The sequence below is a fragment of the Triturus cristatus genome, chromosome 9 (assembly GCF_964204655.1).
Source record: "Triturus cristatus chromosome 9, aTriCri1.1, whole genome shotgun sequence".
In the NCBI taxonomy this organism is placed as follows: domain Eukaryota; kingdom Metazoa; phylum Chordata; class Amphibia; order Caudata; family Salamandridae; genus Triturus; species Triturus cristatus.
In genome coordinates, this window is record NC_140592.1 from 317994516 (window position 1) to 318013106 (window position 18591).

The 18591-nt window shown below is 40.5% G+C and overlaps 1 protein-coding gene across 1 annotated transcript in view; it reads left to right on the forward strand.

Annotated features, from left to right (window-relative positions):
* The window catches only part of BSN (bassoon presynaptic cytomatrix protein), an 841563-nt gene extending 824339 nt beyond the window's left edge, over positions 1-17224 (forward strand). The window contains exon 11 of the mRNA XM_085625028.1: positions 5076-17224. The gene's annotated coding sequence lies outside the window, so the exon portion shown is untranslated. The remainder of the gene's footprint in view (positions 1-5075) is intronic.
* The last annotated feature ends 1367 nt before the right edge of the window (positions 17225-18591 follow it).

Genomic DNA, 18591 nt, shown 5'->3' on the forward strand with positions numbered 1-18591 from the left:
TCAACCACCTCGCCACCTTGGAATTGTATATTCTGAAATTCCGAAAAGGTTACACAGCTTTATGTTACGGGAGGCATACACTCTGATTCCCATATCACTAGCTGTTGATTATCCATTTCTCAGTAAGTTCAGTTGTGTTATAATCTTCTTATTGTTTTTATATTCCTGTAAACTCAAATTTTACTTAGGAGTTAATTGCAAGCTTGTACATGTTTCATCTCCCTCCCCAAAAAACCCCTCCGTCCTCCCTTGGTTTCTCCCTCTTCCGTGAGCTTGCCTTAGAATGTTAAGACGGTTTGGATTCTGTTATAGCTTCTGTGGCGGGGAGTGGAGACTGGAAATAAACTGCTGAACTTTCCTTTGTGTCTTCGAGAATTTTATCAAGTATCTTTCCAGCCTCCCATTGCCCACTGCTTAGGAGCAGCTGCCAGTTAGTGTAAGTGCTGTACAAAAACAACAAATAAAATGAACTGTGAAGAGAAACTGTTCTCTTTCCCCAACCTACCACCATGGTTTTGAATCTTACACACCTATGTCCAGGGATATATTTTGTTACCTAGCTGGGTTTCTGCTATATAAATTCAATATACATATATATATGCTGTATATATAAAATTAACATAAGCATATGTCTAACACCAAATGGAAGACAACGCGGGAGGCATCAATACATCAAAAAATTTGACAGAATACAGTAGCATCAGTTTGAAGCTATAAAGGGGATTAATATCCTGTAGGTAGGCCCAATCATTTAAGTAGTTTGGAGTAACTATACTATGGAGGCACTTCTGTGTTTGCATCATCTTGGGGATCAAGGTCATAATATATAATCCAGGCGCCCCATATCTTATGGAATTTATGGGCCATCCTCTGCTCTTTTATACAACTCGCGCCGCTGCCATGTATAAGTCCATTCCTTTTTTTTGTATTTAGTTATAGTCAGTATCTCAGGGGCCCCCCAGTACTTTGGGTATTTCCATTAATATGCTTTGGTACAAGCTAATTGAGTAGTTGAAGTGTTTACATATGCATTGTTTGTCATTTAATTCAACCATATTTTCAAGATATCCCTTGGCACTGCCACTTTATACCACCAAGGGTGAGGGAGAGCATATTTGATGTAATTGTCTATCTTGTCCCTTTTACAACTGAAACATTGCTTACATCTACAATGTATACTTCGAATTCAATAGGTAGTCTGCTCACAGGCGTGCTAATTGTGTGTTCCTTATCACAGGAAACAGTTTAACCAAGCCACATGTATCTTGTGTCCAGTAACATTATTGCACTTTTAAAAGAATCCTATGAATTTTTTTAAACATTTTCTTCATATTGAAAATCTCAAGTGTGTTCTGTTACTATTTCAGTTCAGTTTGCCAAACTTTTGTTACCTTGTGCGGGTTCATAAAGTGATCTGGTACCTAAGGGCCTACCTTCCATTTATTAAGACAAAGCATTCATTAAAAGGCATTCTCCTGTCAATTAGGCATCAACCATTCTCCTAAGCCAAGTATATAGTCATTGCTTCTCCAGATAAATATTGTTTCAGATCTTTTCCAAGGAAATCTCGTGGCTTCTGGGGCTAAAGTCATTGACACAAAATATAGACCCTCTACTTTTATCAAGCAAACACCTTTTTTCCTTATCTGTTCTTCATAGTTGCTATTCCATAGTTCCAGGTCCTTTAGTTCAGTGTACCTCCTGAAAGGTATTACTGTGATAATAAAAAGAGACTTAAAACATATGCTCTCTTTCTTAATTAGGGGGGTCTGCGAAAAATCCAGTGAAACATCTGCTAGCCACTCAAGTGAAATATTGTTGAGCAGTCAACAAAGGGGATTGTTTAAGTTGTGTGTGTGTGTAGTCCTCTCTTTTTTTTCTGAAGTAACATACCTCGATTTACTTCAACAATATCTCCCAATGTTTAAAATAGTGGTTAACATGTTTTAATGGTTGGAGGCCCCTCGTTATCTAGGGATTCGCCTCTATCCCTCACCCTCTGCCCTTTTCGAGGGTAACCATCGTAGGGCCCTCGCCTCTATCCGCTCCACCATCGGGTTTTGGGGGCAACTCCCGCTGGCCCCGATTGGCCGCGTGGCCCTAGCTAAAATGGTACTGGTCCCGCGTCTCCTCTATTATTTTACTAATATTCCTGTGATGCCGCCTCGATCCTTCTTTAAAGAGCTGGACACCCTACTTGGATCCTTAATATGGGGCAAGGGACGACATAGAATTGCGCTGGCAAAACTGAAATTGCCCACGACACAAGGAGGTCTTGGAGCCCCCTCGTTCGAAGCCTATTTCCTAGCGGCGCAGCTTCAATGGCTCTCCTATTGGACAGCCGACAGGCACACGTCCGAAACATACACGACCACGGGTCGGATAACGACACCGGAACTATGTTGTTTGCTTGTGCCGGGATCCCGCCCGACGGGGACTTACTCCCTCCAAGTGACACCGACCCGCACCTGACAGGCCTTCGTATTCACCGTTGCTTCCTCTGGTGGGCTGGCCTAAAAACACCCAGTTCTTCACCCCTGCCATGCTCCGAGAGTGGACATCTAGGGAGGTCACCGAGGCAGGAATGCTTTTCGCGGAGGGACATCTCCGACCATTTCAGCAACTCATTGACGAATATGATATCCCACCAGGACAATTCTTGCAGCACCGCCAGCTCCTCAGCCATTTTTGACCATACTGTGATCTCACGTTAGGAGAGCCCCCCACCCATCCGGTCCTTCACATGATACTGCGAATGAGACGGGGTCGTCACCTTACGACCTGGCTGTACAAGTCCATCCGGGAGTTGATACCCTCATCATTGACGTCCCTACGGGCCCTTTGGGAGGAAGAGGTGGGGCGGGCGTTTCACGATAATGAGTGGGACAGGGCACTCAAATTCCCCAAAAAAGTGTCTCGGAATGCCCGCTTCAAAAATATACAATATTATATTCTTCATAGGGCCTACTTGACCCCAACGCGCCTCCAGCGTTTTTACCCCGACACAATATTCCTCTGCCCCCGCTGCCAGGCACCAGACGCCGATTTCCTCCATATGATTTGGTCGTGCCCGGGGATCTGGGCATACTGCTCGACTATCCACGAGACCCTTCGGGACCTTACGGGGTTGCCCCACCTAGATACCTGGGAGTACTGCGCACTGGGAATAATGGGCCGGAAGAAGCGGCATAAAGTACCCATACGATTCGTCTCATTAGCACACCTCCTGGCTAAACGATGCATAGCTATGCATTGGCGTTCCCCTGCGGGTCCCCCGTTGGCGGCATGGAGGGGAGCGGTGCTCAAATTGTCTACGGCTGAGGAGGATACCCTGCGGGAGGAGGAGGCGAAGGGTACACGCAAAACCCCGATATCCCTGGAGTGGGCGCTGTTGATGCATCAGTTTAAACAAACCCAGCCCCTAGCTGATCAGGACGCGGCCGCAACCTCCCCTACTGCCACGCGGCTATGCGCGACACATACCCACTCGGCGGACGCCCCCCCCAACACTTTACACTCACCCTGGAATGACTAGGTTACTATCCCCGCTGTCCCGAGGCCTGCGCCGGTGATGCAGGTCCGCCTGCTTCGTCGTGCTGCGGCCAGGAGTTTCCAATGCGCTGCCTCACCTGTTACCTTACGGACCACATGTGCTGTAGTCTAGTCGACCCTTCTCTAATAGTCCATGACTGCCCCTAGTTCCCTCCCCCCCTCCCTGTTTTGGTCTTTTATACGACAAATACCTGTCGCATTGCATATAACTGCAACAAAGATAATTAAAAATGTCAAGATTGATTTCATCTGACTGAAAGCATGTGCTTAATGATACTGCGATCCAATACTGATATGTAACAAAAGTACTAACAAATGCCAATAAAAACAAGTTTCAAAAAAACATGTTTTAATGGTTCTCTTAAAAATACTTGGGTCCAGTAGGGAAGAGTTGATAGACATCTGCACCTTTTTGGACTGGCTGCACTTTGGAGTGGAGGTTAAACTTCATAAATGTTATTCTCTGTAGAGTGAGAGCTGAGAGATTCTTCCTCCAGTTTTGTATGTAGTACAATAAAAGGGGGCTTCTGTAAATTCTGCCTCTATAGATGTAGGGGTATACAGGTGAAATATGATGGGCTTACTTCAGTGCGCCCATACAGAATAGTCTTAATAATTACCTTTCTCTGTTCCTTGTCGCAGAAAAGGAGACTTTTATTATTAATTCCACTGGAGAAAAACCTATGCAGTTACCTTTTGAAAAGTGAAATCATGTAAGCTACAACATTGTATGATAAGTTACATTTTTTATGTTAAAAATGCAGAACTGGTATAGTTGGACGAGAAACACTCAAAACTAATTTTCGGCCAAAGTGCGCTGCAAAATTGTGTCAAAAAAAACTAGGAGGGTAAGTCTGTGTCAAAAGCTCCCTACGAAAAGGTAGATAATAGGATGTACGGCAGGTGTAAATTCAAGGTGGTTGTGTGAGGGCAGCAGGCAAAGTTCTCTGAGAATAAGAAACTAAGTAGGGACGAGTCCAGACAATTTGGGGCAGATTCATCAAACTTTCTTTCACATAGTGCAAGGCAACAAGCCACCTTGCTGCGCTGAGCTGCGCTGAGCTGCGTGCAAAGGCAGGAATGTGCTGTATTTAACATTATATGGCACATTCCTGTCCTTTATGTGCGCTGGCACCCTTTTAGCTGCCTACAGTCAAATCAGGCACCTTTACGCCCTGGTGCAAGGATGCCTGCGTTGTCAGCAGGATTGTTTTTGTGCAGGAAGGGATACCTTTCTGCACAACAAACAATCCTCAGAGGTATTTTCCTCTTTCTAAGTGTGCTGCAGAATGCAGCCCACTTAGAAAGAGGAAACAAGGAGGAGAAATAGAGATATTTCGCCTCATTGCACCTCCCCCGGGTGGCGTAGCATTTTGACACAGTCCCAAGTTTACCACAAATTAAGCACCCGGTTAGCATTATTTTTTATATAATTAGCGAGGAAGTCATGCACTTACATTCCAAAGGAAGACACCTTTTGAATATTAAAATAATGTATTCTTCTCTCTTTCTCTTTTAACTAGTATCAGATAACGTGGAAGCCACTAAAGCTGTTTCTTGAGCTGAAGGAGGAAAACCCGACACTGAAACTTCTTATGGAGACAGCAGTACTTCTTCAAGTGGATTCATAGGTGCGGGTGGGGCAAGACTGAAAAAGATTACCAGAAAACGGTCAAAGATTTGAAGCTACGAGTGGCGGGCTTCCATTTAACCCAATCTGATACCTTTTACGTGAGCCTTTCAACAAAATATACAAAGGATGAGCCATGTGAAACATGTATTAAAAAGACGCACGGAAAATTATGAAAAATATGTCTTATTATGGCACCAGCGCAACGAATGTTCCAGGCCATCACGCAATTTGGGATTTACTTCCGGGAGCTCTGAAGACTTCTTCCGGGCTGTTCCACTCAGTGGATGGAATGTGGTGATTTTGCTGCTGATGGCCGTAACCATTTCTCTTTCTTGTGATTACACAGAGTTTTGACACACACAAACTGAATCTCGCCATGCTTCAAGTGGTTTTCAGTTGAGGGCTGGGAGCAGGCTGCTCCATTTTCACTGAACATTCAGGTTTGGGCCACTGCTCTTTGTGCATGTTGCATTATTCTTTCTGTTGTCCCTTGGTTCCGGAAGATACATCAAAGAGGGATTTAGAAAGCTGGATGGAAACATCAAAGTACAGAGATCTAAACTAAGGACCTAACACTGTTCTTGCTACTAAAATGCGTGGCCATGGAACACAGGCAGTGAGATAGCCGCCAGGCAGTACTGGATCTAAGTGCTGGCCAGGCATGTCAGTTGGCCATTTTAAAGCCATCATTAAGCCATTATTCAACATTCCGGTGGCAGTGATTTCCACTGACATAAACATGTTTTAGTCGAATTGTGTTTGCCTGAGTATACCATTTTTTTTCTCCAAGAACAGACTTAACCATTCCATTTTTTATTTACTTGTATACCTCATATTTATTTTTCTTTTGTTTTCAAAAAACCTTATTTTCCTTTTTGCCTTGTAATGGGTTAGCAAATGTGGTGTCTGCAGAAGCAATAGAGTGGAGTAGGCTATAAAAGCACAATTTAGTGTGACAAGATCAGGAGATATTTTGCCTCTACCATTCCCGCGACTGTGCAATTAAAGTCCTAAGCCATTAACACTGGGCATGCTCACACAGCCGAGTGAGACCAACAAGCACCAGGAAGTGACGTCACTTGCCAGTCTCGAGCGTCAGGCTTATCACTATAATGGCTTGAGAGCGCGAGGGGAAGCAATGTGAACAAACCATTTCACTCGAACTTGAACCAAGTGGAAAACAATGTTATTTTTTGTAACTCGGTGGTTGTGTCAGTTTTCTGCCAGTCTCTCTTCAATGCTGAGCATGCTTGAAAAATGACGTCTCATTGGTCTGTCCGTTTGAGCTTCCATTCACCTTGGGTAACAGCAACCGGTTCTCATGTCTACTTGTCTATGCAATGAAATACAATTGAAAAATACTGTGTTAATATTTACAAATGTTCAATGTTATGTATATGGATTTAAATGAAATGTGCTATTAAGGAATCGGATAGATATGTTGATATCTAACACCTGTGTGTATGGAGTTTTCCAATTAGTGGCATGTTTGACCCATTTGAGGGACACGTTGCCAAAGGGTAGCCATATAGCCTGTTACAATGTCTTCTGTCCTACTGTAGTTAAGCATGACTTGCAACTTCTTTGCATGATTTCATCTACTTTTAATGCTTACAGGTATTTGATGGGAGTTTTTTTTGTTGTTTTCATATCAGTTCCTCATCATGCTGTTTGCAGATGTATGCAGATGAATGCAGGTGTATGCACTTGTTATTGAAGATCAATAAATAAACTGTATAACTAGGCAGGGTATAAATGATAATGATAATGAAAATGCATTTCTCAATAGAAAGGCAGTGTACGTCGCTGGCTTATTCACACTTAATTTTAAATATTTGCCGGAAATGTCTGAAGCTAGAGCTACAGACACCACGCCCCGATAGTGGGTCACCAAAACATACAGCTAACAACTAAACAGTACCCCCCTGGAGTAATGCTCACTTCGCGCGTTGGATTTTCCTTATAAATCTTTTAGCTAGAATTTCTAAGAACCGTGACATTGAAAACCACATCATTCATTTATTCCACTTAAATGTAATTGGATAGACAACTACTATTAACTGGATCATGAAAATAAATGTTGCAAGCATGGGTGGAGCAGAGAATGAGTACAAAAATATTAGCATGTAAAGGTCATTCATGCTTGTTCACTCTAACCAATCACTAAAAAGCCATTTAACAGATTTCAGGAATGGACCGTTGATAGTTTATCATGAAAAACTGAAGGCAGTCTGGGGGTTCTAAATCTTTGCACTAGCAGTAACAATAAAAAAACAACCTATACATGTAAATATATTTATATATTTGAATTATTTATATAAGTTAGAAGTTCCTGAAATTGAAAGTCTGCTAACCAAAAAGAGTGTTCCAGTGTGAGTGAGCGGATATGCTAGATCAAGTGTCCCTGCCTAGCAGGTAGCATAAAGTACTTCTCCTCTCCTCCTCCTTGGATCTCAGTGTGAAGAGATTGCTACATTCGAATTATAATTACTCAGAAAGTCTCTCTGGCCCACATAATAATATCTTTTTTTCGTCCACTCGCCAATCTGGCCTTGTAAGGCAATGCTTCACTGCAGCAGCCACATTGCTGCTGCTGTGCAGCGGCCTGTTCGCTTTGGGCATTTCTTTGCCAATGCACATAAACTCTACTAAATCTACTGTATGAAATGAACTATGTGGTTGTATTTGGTAGCTCATTTTTTATGTCTATTATAGGGTTCTCCAAAGTCGGTCCTGGAGGGCCGGAACAATGCCAGATTTTTAGCATATCCCCCATTTAGATAAATGTAGTTATCTTAAAAATCTGGCATGGATCCAGCCCTCCAGGACCAACTTTGGAGAACCCTGGTCTATTACAATCTATCATCGATGTAGTGTGTGCATCAGCACAGACCAGTTGGCATTCAAATCTACAATTCCACCATCAAAATCAGCATCCAATGAAATCTAAAGTTAAGTTCTACACCTTACATTATTTCTGCATCCTGACTTTTAATTGGTTATTAGTCATCACCAAGCAGCAGTTATCACTTTGTGAGTATGGGTGGGAAAAGGTGTTTGCACCAGACTGTAGTTCCTAATGGCCTGATTTAGGGGTTGGCAGATGAGTATTCTGTCATACACATGACGGATAGTCCCCTCCAACTGGTTAGAAGTGGCATAAGATATAATAGACTTGTAATAAGGGGTACAGGATTTCCGTCATGTTTGTGACAGAGTAAGCCGTTCAGCAAACTCTAAATCAGGTGTTTATTTTTTAATTCCATTTTACAAAAGTGTAAGGTTAATTTATGTTATATGAGAATTAGGCATGGCGATAACAAATTAAAGAAATACATAGTTGCCCATTTTCCAGTGTGCATAATAAATGGGATTTCTCTTCAGTTTACAGTAAAAATTATACTAAAGTGAAGCAATGATTACTTCTGGAGTTTAGCCCAGAAGAACAATAGCAAAAATATCCTATTTGATTGGGTTCATTATTTTTCCTCAGCAGCTTAAACATGCTCAGCAGGATGAAGTTTGGCATTCATGTGTCTCAGTTCTGTGGCCTTTATGACCAGATATACTAAAGTTTAAAGATCCGGGAGCAAAGACAACCCTGCATCAAGGGGCATAAGCTAGGAAGGACCGTAACCTAACTCGGGTTTATGCCTCTTCATGCAGAGTTCCTTTGCCTCAGGATCTTATGCTTTTATTTATGACTGAGGGTGATCCTAGCCCTTTTCCCTCGTTCTTCTTTTTGACCTTTAGAACAGAAGACAGGTCTCGATTATTAAGCGAAAGTGACACTTTAAAATAATGGGTCTTCGAGGTTAAACATAGCAAGCCAATTAACTACATAAAATATTTTGTCGGAGAGAAACACGAACTTTTTTGTGAGTGAAGATAAAATAATAATCAGATATGTGTTGCTCTTGTATTTCAGTTGTCCTCTAGAAAAGATGTACAGGGGTACAGCATGTATTTCCCTTTACAAATTAAAAGCTTAGGTTTCCCATGATCCAACCACAGCTAGGAAATAGGACTCCACCCCTCCCTCATATTATGGATTATGCAGACAGTCCCTCTTTCAAGCTTCAGTCACATGTAGTTGATAGCCACAATAATCAAATCTTTATTGTTTTTACCTTGTTAGATTGTGTTTGCTTATCATCCATCCTGGATTGGCTTCAGTGGTGTAGCGAAAGTTGAAGGGGGCCCCCTGCAAGGCACACAGAGGGGCCCCCGCTCCGGATTTAATCTGGAGCTATCAGGCCTGAGTACTGTGCTGAGGGGGCACCCTGCCGCTCGGGCCCATCCACCCGCCCCACAGGGGCCTGTGTTACGCCCCTTATTGGCTTCCAGTACCAAAGTCTAACTATAGGATTGCAGATTTAATTGTTTTATGCCATTGTCCCTTAGAAAGGCTTCTGTTTTTTTTCTGTCATTTCTAATACCAACTTTTGTTTTCCTTCACATTTTAATTTTTTTACATTACGTTGGGTGCTAATGCTGTAGAAGATGTTTCCTAGCTCTTTACCAATTTGATTTATGAGCTGCCTTTAAGCATTATGTTTTTTAATGTGGCACATATTTTCTAGTTCCACTCCTTTTTTTTTTAGTAGAACTTTGTTTGTGATTGGTGATAACTACAGTTTCGCTTTTCTTAACTGAATCTTAGTCTTTCTGTTTTCTTTTGTTACTGATCTCATTCATCCTAAACATAATAGCTGCAAAGACCATATTAAGCTACAGGTAGTTAGTGTTGCCAAGATATAAGGCTAGGAGAAAGGTGCTTTGCTGTTCAAACACATTTTTGTGAAACTTCCAGCTTCTACTCCTTTGATCTGAACTAGTTCTCCTCAAATTCAGGAAGGCTGTTAACATCTAGCTTTTCCTCAAATTAACATTCTAACAAACATGTGTTCCTCATGTGTGTCACCAGTGCCAAAAGACTCATATGTAGATAAATATTTGTGCTCTACTAAATGCTCTCATCACATGCATAGCTCTTGCCAGCAGACTTTAACCTCAAAGTCCTTATAGTCTGCCAGTTTGCCTACCTACTGCAACACCTGAAACTTTTAGGAATATGTCTGATGAGTAGAACTTCAGGTATTCCTTATCTGGATACAAATCTTATACACCGTTACCTGTGATTGCCTGAGACTTGAGCACACAATCACAACTCATTGGCATGCCTAATGCCTAATGGCTGTAGGTGTGAGTCCACAAGGAAGGACACTAATATTTACTTTCCCACCATAAAGTACATGCAGTAATGATGAGACCATTGTTTCTACTTGCCGTTTCTCCTTATTGGCCTATAATAGCCTATCTTAGTACTTTACATATCCCAACCTTCAGCTCTTCCCTTAACAGTGACAGGACAGTCACCAGCTTAAGTTGAGCAGGAAGTTAAAATTTAGAATATTATATTTGTCAACTTTCCTGGACATATATGTAACTGTTAATATATTGTTCATGCCTTTACCAATAGGGATAAATGGTTCCAAATCTTTGAATACTCTCCTATAGCCACACATCATGTGGTGTGTGGAAACAGATAATCAAGTAATGCCATTTTACAAATCAGAGACCTCTGTTTAGTACGTCACCATCTGTTGACATAATGGATCACAAATATTGTCATTAAAATAGTGGTTGCTATGGTATATCTGATTTTTTTTAATTGTGCAGTACTTTGGAATGTTACCTTTTCCATAATCTGTCTCAAGTGTAGTTTGAGATTTTGACTGAGTTGTGTGGGAATTTGGTGCGTTGGAGAGGCCCTTGGGGAAGATAAAAGAAAGAAAATGTAGTGTTTTTTTTGTTCAAATTTTTTAGATTCTTTTAAATATCTCCATCACAAATATGTTCTTTCTCCTCTGATGAGAAGTTGCCTCAAATCAAATACCACCATTTACTATTATATTTTAAAATCTATAGATGTTCTTATTTATCTGTTTTTACTATAGGAGAAAATTGAAAAGCAACGTTTGTCTGTTGCTTCCCAATGGATATGAAAGATAATCTTAGCTAATTTGGTGTTCAAACCACAACTGACAGGGACCACCATAGCCAAATGTTAAACCATATTTATTCTGTTATTCTGTTATGTCATGTCGAGAACGATAGATTAACAGGATTAATGACTCATCTTCATTCTTTGTACATGGAAGGTGGAGAGGTTGGTAGGAGATTGTGTGTATCAAGTGACAACAGGCAAACACCAGGCGTGTCTTGTATTGCTTCAGGATATGTACAATGTACATTTTATGGGATTCTCCTCTTTGCCTTTTTCTCCTTTGATCCCGTTACTTTCCTAGACAAATCATTCATGAAAATCAGGCCTAAATTTCATTGATATATATCATATGTTGGGAAATTCTTACCATGGTCTCTTAGTTTGTGGCTTTGCTTCTTAAAAGTTGGAATATGAAGTTCAAGACCTTTCATTTGAATGCCTTGAAGTGACCAAAGGCGCTATATACAATCAGAATCATTGAGAAATAGTTCCACTTCCTTGGCAGGTCTTACCTAAGGTTAGTCGACTTTTAATGTTCAGGTGTGTGCCATGGTTATAGATATGGATTTAAAGAGATCTCTTTGCATTATTATTCTGTGGTTAATAGGTTTATGAAAGGTTTCATAATAGTACTTTTGGTGCTTATATTTGATTCTAGGAATATGTACAAAGCCTGTATACAAAGTTTAGTGAGCAGTGTCTCTTTCAAAGAACGTTGGCTCATTTTCACCTAGAAGGATCAATGCCATACTTATTGCTTATTGTAGGTACTTGCACTTTTCTACCAACATAAGTAGTCTTCCTTTACTGCAATCAGTGTGATTCTCCTCTATTGGTTTTGCTTGTCCAGTGGGTAAACAGTGTTGCATATATTACAAATCAGAATTACTTTGCTTTTTTGCCTGGAGATGACCAAGCCCATGTGGAAGTATTTGATGTTTTTCTTGTCTTTGAAGAAAATGTCATTACTCAGGAATGAACCTCCAGCCATGTTCTACCTAAATGTAGCCAAGAAACCTTTCCCTGAAAGCATTAGAAACCAGCCTTGACGGTGCAGTGCAGCTTCCAGCATTCTCACCAAGATCATGCCTGTGCTCTTGATGGGTAAATAAGTGAGTGCCAAAATGTATTACAGCTTGAACTAGAATTACATTTTAGGGTCCTGAATGCCCCATATCTTGAGTGAGCTAAATACTTGGCTGTGACACTTAAGGCACATAAATGTTACCAAGCGTCCTTCCCAAACTACCAGTTTCCAAATTTAGGTGTTTACTCTATATTTGCTGTTGCAGGCAGAAATTAGGGAAAGAACTGTAAGTACACCCAAAACGAAGTACCCATTTACAAGCAAGTGGAGAGATATGAACAATGAATTAGTAGTACTTGTCATGGGTTTTACCTTCATGCTGTGAGAAATTAAAAGTTTGTCATCTTAATTTTTCCACAACACTTTGCAGTCTACAGTTACATGTAAGAAACTTGAGGCCTGATTTAGAATTTGGCAGACAGGTTACTCCGTCACAAATGTGATGGAGTAATTTGTCAGCCAAACTCTCAATCCACCTGCCCTCTTGCAAATCGGGCAGACTGTCAACTTTTTGTCAGCAGTGCTGAACCACCCCAAGCTGTGCTTGTGATGCAGCTCACTCAGGATTCCAATCTGCTTATTGTGGAACACCCATCTTGAAAAGGCTAGTCTTGTCAATGTCTTGAATTTATTACATTTGTAAAATGTAGTTGGTACTCTCTTGAAATTACGTACTTGACACCTAATCCTGACTAGTTCTCACCAGGAATATCAAAACACTGGTGCATATCATTTCCGCATTCTTTTTTAAGTGCCAAATTTGAAATGCTATAAAACTTTATCTTTATTACAGCAGAAATGACATAAGAGACATAAGAGACATAGACATTCATGGAAACGGCCTCTAGAGCTGTACAGGCTCTTCCGGTTTACAGACTAGATGTTTTCACTTACATGGTTGAGATGTTCTCCAAAGCTTGACATGCACACATGTTTCAAGTTCCATCCTTCTCCGCTGATGCAGGTATGACTTGTATGGAAACAAAATTAATTGCTGAGGAGACTATATAAACTAGCCTAAATGTAGCTGTCTTTCAAAGATCGCAATCAAAGAACCTAGACAGCCCATTGCTGTATATATAATCCATATTATTTGGGAACAAAGCAGTAATTAAAATACAAAGAGAACCTTTGCTAATAAGAATCGACTTAATCCCAGCATCTGTCATATATTATCACTGTGGGCTCGTCTGTTGCTTATCAGACAAAATTTAGCATGAGTGGTTTTATATAAATGGTGGTGCATGGTATCCATGAATGTCATAGATCGCAATGAAAAGCTCCCAAGGTAAACAAGAGTGACAGAACCAAAAAGAGAGTACATTGACAGACTTTCCACAATGTGGGAAACATAGAGGGTGAAACAACACATTTGACATAACTGGAGGATCCAGAAAAACGATGGTAATACCATGTCCTGACTGCAATTTAGTTATATAGTACTAGGTGCAACACACATAGGATCGTATAGGGAGGGACCCTCAACTTATGTGGCCAATGTATTGACCAACATGGACTCTTCAGATCACAAGAAGAAGATAAAATCTTCCAGTTGTAACAGGAGAAGACTAAAACTATGAAAGACAACAGTCAGTCAAAAGTCTTTATTCGATTGTCATCATAAAAGACATGCTATACATATTTTTTAAAAATTCATATAAAATACAATATCAATATAGCAATACAGGATAGAAATATTAAGATCATGTAAATTGTTAAAACTATGAAAGACTAACAAGAAATCATGTGCCAGAAGAGGGGACTTCTGTCTGGCCGAAGACCATTTTAACTGTGCAAAGAGAATAGATGTAAAAGAGTCTAAGAGAAATATGATTATATAGTTGTCCTGAAATTGATGATAACTGTGAGTATAGGACATAAGATCAGGAATGTATGACCCAGGAGAAAAAAACCCTGGAGAATTAAAGACTTGGAAATAGTAACAGTTGAACGGATGCAGAAACCTATGATCCCAAAAACCCTTAATTTAGCATGGTGGAGAAAATAAACCAACAAATGTGGTGGCAAGACTTTTGTATGCCATAGATACACCATCTGAGATCTAGCCTATCTGCAAAACGTGGTGTTGAATCCTGTGCATGAAGAACAAAAGACAGGTGAAGAAAAAACAAGTGAAGCAGAAGGAAATGCCAAAGCACTATGGTTATAATCACCCCTGAACCTTTATCAAGCCCTTTAACAATGGGAAGAACAAGGGAAGACAAGCGGACATTTTATTTATTTATTTATTAATTAAGGAGTTTTATATAGCACTAGCCTGACCCGAGGGTATTGGAGCGCTTCACAACAGTTTTTGAGCAAGATTCATACAATAAGCAGTATTCTACATATAGGTTCGGCAGTCCAAGGGTGCTGAGCAGCATTGAGGTAGTACGTGAGTCCTGAGATAACCTCATAGAGTGCACGTTTTCTTGGGGTTGATACAATAAAGCAGGGACATACACCCTTGAATGCTGAAGCCAGACATAAAAACATAACACATAGATTTGTCTTCCACCTGCCGAAGAGGGTTCAGGAAGGGGATGTGGCAGTGAAATTGTCAGCTAGACTTGTTCTGAAAACGTTGTAGACCCAAACAAGACCACCACAACCAGGAAGGATATAACAAATACATAGATTGAGCATTTCCTATCTAGTTTAAAGAAAATGAGCCAGAGTTTAGCTCTCTAACATTTCCTGGGTGAGGTACGTATTGAAAGTAGATACAGAGGCTTATCTACAGCAAAACACCTAGGGTTCCGAGCCATAAATCACACTTCAACAGGTCCTAATTTGGAAAAAAGGTGTAAGATTGATCCAAGAAAGAGACTCGGATCGAGCTACAACCCACCTCTGATCAGCAACGAAATGAAGATAATATATAAACAGCTAGGCAGTATAATACAATGATAGTCTGACGTTTATCAGTATATAGGAATGCTACAGCACAGCCTCCTAAACGAAACTAATGATCACTTAAATTACTTAAAACTCGTACCATTTCAAACAAAAACAAAACAACTTACACAACCAGTATCTGAAAACAGCAGCCCCTCTGCGATGGCAGATTAACAGGCAGTTTGATTTCGAGGCGGGTGGATTTATAATCTGGCCTACAGATGAGGCTAATGTTTTTGTTTTTTAAATAACAAATGAATTTAAAGTAATTAATCTTTCAGCGGAAAGTACTTCTCGTCAGAGCCAGTAAGGATTGAAATGAGACCTCTGCGCCATACAACCACTAGTTCACTCCATTCCTAGCCAACCACTGTATTTACTCATGGAGGCCTTCTGCAGATCTCTCTCGATATATAACATCCACGTTGATATACACTATAAACAAATATACACATCATGTTTTTAAATCTGCACATTTCTGCAGATTTTTAAGCCAAGAATGCAATATTTTTGTATATCCACTGTATAAAAAGGCTAAACACTTCTAAATAAAACTGCTGGGGTCTGTATCTGAAAGCACATGACAAAGATTTAAAACAAAATCCACATATATCAAGAGTTCCGGCAGTGCTGAGCTCTACGATCCTGGTTTATCAAAAGCAATAAAACGATTTCTAGGCAATCTAGGTTGCACTCATGAACAGAGGGAATTCCGGCCTTCAACAGAGAGCCTTGCTCACAGACACCATTGCAATAGCTGTTCTTTGCAGACAGGTACGGCATGATAGTCAGTTATTTTGAGGCCGACAACCTGCTAAAGGGAAGAATGTAGTGACTTTTGGGGGTAGACTTCCACCAGTTGCAATATATGCATTCTGATATTCCATTGCGTTGCACTAGGCACAATGTGCCCTTCCATTATTTTATTTCCCATACTATAGGTTGCAGTGTGATGTTTTTGATGTTTGGGTATGGAGGCCAAAGCTTTCAGAACATATTTTTTTAATACAGGAGGCGAGGAGGAATATGTTTGTGCAGATAAATATCGCCCTTACTCATCTGCCTGATGTCCTGTGTTCTGGTAAATAAACAGCCATAATGCCTTCCACTTGACTGTGGGTCAGCTAGGTGCCAGCCATGAAACTACCAATGTGAGGGAAACGGAGATCGGGTATAATATCAGAATTGTGGCATTTCACCATCACAAGTCCAAGTACCCAACCCTCATCCAGGCATTTAAGACCAAGAACCATTGGAATCCTAAATCCGTTCAGAGAGGGGGGTTCAGAGCAGGCCGAGCCACCTAGGTGAAACGTGCATAGTTAGGAGAATGCATGGTGCAAGCGAATGTTGTCTGTGGTTATATTCTTTTATCTTTGAAAGCGTAGGGACTGATGCGAGGGGGACGCTGCCTTCAGTCTGGGGGCAGTGTCTCTTTCTAACCCTTTCCCTAATAGCGTTGTAAATACATGTACAGATATAAATGTCATATATGATAATAGGAACAAAAAAGGAACAGGCGTTTAAATAAAAAAAACACTGGTGATGGAGTTTTCATCTCATGCACCAGCTCATCTGCCAACTCTTGCTTTTTGTGTATCGATTTAAAAAAGCATAGTGTTTGTGGCTGATTAGTCTAGACTGTTGGCTTTAAAAAAAGACATCTTCTATTTGAAAATTTAGCAGTCTTGTAGAGCTCATTATATGTTGTATATGTAAATGAGAAAATTGTTTTAATATGTTCATCTGGCTTCCATGATTTTTCCGTCGTTAATTTATTTTTTTAGGGTTGTGAAAGAAAGGTATGGGTTCTCAACAAAACATTAAGCAAATTAAAAAAAAAAAATAACATGTTTACAGTTGTAAGTGCAATGACCTAAATCCCATATATGAACATTGTAAATTGCGTGTATGTCCTGCTGTGCTCTGTACATTGGTGTAGTATTTCAGTGTTTCAAACTCATGTAATGTGGTTCAGAAATGAGAATTTGACCCCTACAAGGTATTTCTGTGGCAGAAGAATAAAAACGACTTGATATAAGCATGGGATGCTTGAGGCCTCATCCCTGTCGGTTCGAGGATTGGGATCCTGCTGCTTGAGTTTCAGGTACCTGTGCTTTGAATTGCTAAGACCAAATAACACAGAAGGTAACATGGTCTGGGAACTGGGGAGCTGCTTGTCACTCCGAAACCTTTTCAGAAGAATTGCTAATATATCGACATTTGATTACATTCACAAACGATCACAAACCAACTTCTTTAAAAAAAAAAAAACTACCCTTTTTGTGTTAAAACACACGAAGTCATTGTGGGAAAGTCACTCTTTTCTTTGGAGTTATGCACGTTTCATTCTGTGTGTCATTAAGAAGGGGCCTAGTATCTATAAAGAGAAATTATAGGAGGCTAAGGACTATACCAAAGGCATAGAACCTTTTAAATTGTATGTACCCTTGTGGGGTTGAATAAAGGTTTGGGGACAGATGTACCAACATTAAGTATTTGAGATGACTAAATAGCAAATTTTGTGATTCTCTGTTTGGTGATCGCAAACGCTAATGTACTAAAGTGTGTTTTATACTTTTAGCGATTCCTAGTGGGTTGCAAATAGACCTCCCTCATGAATATTAATGAGGTAGGTCTCAGTTTGCGACCCATTAGGAATCGCAAAAATCTTAGAGATGGTGGCCTGCTGCACCATTTTATATAAAGCAATCTTTTTTGAATGCAGCCTGTTTTCCTTAAAGGAAAAGGGGATGCGTTTTAAAAAAAGAAACATTTTCTTTTCATTTTTAAGAGTAGGTAGTTGTCCATGGGACCAATGCCTGCTTTGAAAAAATATTTGTTTCCCATTCTCAAAGGGGATAAGATCCTTTGGGGACCCCTTCCCATTTGCGAATGGGCTACAACCAACTTTGAGTTGCTGGTCCAGTGCAAATGTTTTCCGACCGTAATTCGATCACAAAACATTCGTACATCCCATTCAGGTTCGGTATTTGGAAGGGATGCCCTAAACACGCCCCAGCCAAATACCGAACCGCAAACACAAATAGCAACTCAGTATGGCGTTACCAAATCACAATTTGTGTTTTGTACTTTTTAAAAGCTTTTTTGCAGTTGGAAACGCCCCAATCGGCCATTTCCAACTGCAAAAATGCTTCGTACATGTGGCCCTTAGTTTTGTGCCGCAACTTGGACACACTTAAAACAGATTTACTAAGGGCAGTTCTCAAACTAGTTGGTGAACTGCCCTTCATTTTTGGGTACCACTGATGTACCGTACCAGTCAGTCAAATTGAAAAATGGATAGTCGCAGGATTCTGTAACATCTCTAACCTCATGAATATTAATAAGGCATGAAGCACCCGTGGATATCTGCGAGCGCAGGGAAAAGCAGACCTCCACTCCTACTTT